The sequence below is a fragment of the Scyliorhinus torazame genome, chromosome 4, assembly GCF_047496885.1.
Source record: "Scyliorhinus torazame isolate Kashiwa2021f chromosome 4, sScyTor2.1, whole genome shotgun sequence".
In the NCBI taxonomy this organism is placed as follows: Eukaryota; Metazoa; Chordata; class Chondrichthyes; order Carcharhiniformes; family Scyliorhinidae; genus Scyliorhinus; species Scyliorhinus torazame.
In genome coordinates this window covers 305078395-305080894 of record NC_092710.1, presented here as the reverse complement: position 1 = coordinate 305080894, position 2500 = coordinate 305078395, and the positions used below count along the sequence as shown (strand labels likewise).

The following is a 2500-nucleotide window of genomic DNA, read 5'->3' as shown; positions in this document are numbered from 1 at the left end:
ATACTCGCTCCCCTTCATGCCGTCCCCACCGAGCTCTCTTTTTTCTTCTCCACCTCCTCAAGGAAAACTGCAAGCCCCGCCTACCTCACACCAGCCTGCCGCCTGCACGCTGCTGCCTTTCCACATTGCAACGCTGCGCACTTCTCTCAGCACAGCCAGCACAAGGGTCAGGCAGGCAATGCAAGCCAGCTCTCTCTTCCTTCGCTTTCCACACCAGCCCCAATGCCACAACTTGCATTCATGCGGCGCCTTCAGGCTAGGAGAGAGAACGTCCTGCCGACACACTGGCTTGCGGCCACACGGGCCAGCTGGCGTTCCCATCAAAGTGCAGCACGCCAAGGCACACAACCGTGCTGCGTTGCAAAGGCCCGGCAAAGCTGCAGCAGCTGAATGGCCCGACCAAGCCGCCTGCCTGAGTTGAGCCCGCAGGCAAGTGTTGGGAGGAATGGCGAGGACGCAGAGAGCAGCAAAAGGTTGGCCTGCCTCTGGTGTGGAGAGTGCTTGGCGTGAGCAGTCACTGCTGGCCGCAAAAGCCTACTGCACTTGGTATTCCCAGGCGGTCTCCCATCCAAGTACTAACCAGGCCTGAGTCTGCTTAGCTTCCGAGATCAGACGAGATCGGGCGTTTTCAGACTAGTATGGCCGTAGGCATCTGCAGCACCGTCTTCTCGCCTATTCAAGCTGGCCACCCTAGCACCCTCGCCACTTCTTCTTTCCGGTTGTTTTCAGTTTTTTCTCTCTCTTTTTCTACTTCTACTTCTACTTCTCCTCCTCTTTCTCTCCTTCTCCTGCTAATTCTAGCCTATATGCCTGATACTCGCTCCCCTTCATGCCATCCCCACCGAGCTCTCTTTTTTCTTCTCCACCTCCTCAAGGAAAACTGCAAGCCCCGCCTACCTCACACCAGCCTGCCGCCTGCACGCTGCTGCCTTTCCACATTGCAACGCTGCGCACTTCTCTCAGCACAGCCAGCACAAGGGTCAGGCAGGCAATGCAAGCCAGCTCTCTCTTCCTTCGCTTTCCACACCAGCCCCAATGCCACAACTTGCATTCATGCGGCGCCTTCAGGCTAGGAGAGAGAACGTCCTGCCGACACACTGGCTTGCGGCCACACGGGCCAGCTGGCGTGCCCATCAAAGTGCAGCACGCCAAGGCACACAACCGTGCTGCGTTGCAAAGGCCCGGCAAAGCTGCAGCAGCTTAATGGCCCGACCAAGCCGCCTGCCTGAGTTGAGCCCGCAGGCAAGTGTTGGGAGGAATGGCGAGGACGCAGAGAGCAGCAAAAGGTTGGCCTGCCTCTGGTGTGGAGAGTGCTTGGCGTGAGCAGTCACTGCTGGCCGCAAAAGCCTACTGCACCTGGTATTGCCAGGCGGTCTCCCATCCAAGTACTAACCAGGCCTGAGTCTGCTTAGCTTCCGAGATCAGACGAGATCGGGCGTTTTCAGACTAGTATGGCCGTAGGCGTCTGCAGCACCGTCTTCTCGCCTATTCAAGCTGGCCACCCTAGCACCCTCGCCACTTCTTCTTTCCGGTTGTTTTCAATTTTTTCTCTCTCTTTTTCTACTTCTACTTCTACTTCTCCTCCTCTTTCTCTCCTTCTCCTGCTAATTCTAGCCTATATGCCTGATACTCGCTCCCCTTCATGCCGTCCCCACCTAGCTCTCTTTTTTCTTCTCCACCTCCCCAAGGAAAACTGCAAGCCCCGCCCACCTCACACCAGCCTGCCGCCTGCACGCTGCTGCCTTTCCACATTGCAACGCTGCGCACTTCTCTCAGCACAGCCAGCACAAGGGTCAGGCAGGCAATGCAAGCCAGCTCTCTCTTCCTTCGCTTTCCACACCAGCCCCAATGCCACAACTTGCATTCATGCGGCGCCTTCAGGCTAGGAGAGAGAACGTCCTGCCGACACACTGGCTTGCGGCCACACGGGCCAGCTGGCGTGCCCATCAAAGTGCAGCACGCCAAGGCACACAACCGTGCTGCGTTGCAAAGGCCCGGCAAAGCTGCAGCAGCTGAATGGCCCGACCAAGCCGCCTGCCTGAGTTGAGCCCGCAGGCAAGTGTTGGGAGGAATGGCGAGGACGCAGAGAGCAGCAAAAGGTTGGCCTGCCTCTGGTGTGGAGAGTGCTTGGCGTGAGCAGTCACTGCTGGCCGCAAAAGCCTACTGCACCTGGTATTCCCAGGCGGTCTCCCATCCAAGTACTAACCAGGCCTGAGTCTGCTTAGCTTCCGAGATCAGACGAGATCGGGCGTTTTCAGACTAGTATGGCCGTAGGCATCTGCAGCACCGTCTTCTCGCCTATTCAAGCTGGCCACCCTAGCACCCTCGCCACTTCTTCTTTCCGGTTGTTTTCAATTTTTTCTCTCTCTTTTTCTACTTCTACTTCTACTTCTCCTCCTCTTTCTCGCCTTCTCCTGCTAATTCTAGCCTATATGCCTGATACTCGCTCCCCTTCATGCCGTCCCCACCGAGCTCTCTTTTTTCTTCTCCACCTCCTCAA

At 57.0% G+C, this 2500-nt stretch overlaps 3 non-coding genes across 3 annotated transcripts; all 3 read right to left on the bottom strand.

The window, feature by feature from the left end:
* Positions 1-531: 531 nt before the first annotated feature.
* Positions 532-650, bottom strand: LOC140414307 (5S ribosomal RNA). The gene has a single exon (XR_011943445.1). It is a non-coding gene; the product is annotated as a 5S ribosomal RNA (ribosomal RNA).
* A 694-nt stretch (positions 651-1344) lies between these two features.
* Positions 1345-1463, bottom strand: LOC140414851 (5S ribosomal RNA). Its single transcript, XR_011943979.1, has one exon. It is a non-coding gene; the product is annotated as a 5S ribosomal RNA (ribosomal RNA).
* A 694-nt stretch (positions 1464-2157) lies between these two features.
* LOC140412643 (5S ribosomal RNA) lies at positions 2158-2276 on the bottom strand. The gene has a single exon (XR_011941831.1). It is a non-coding gene; the product is annotated as a 5S ribosomal RNA (ribosomal RNA).
* Positions 2277-2500: the final 224 nt, after the last annotated feature.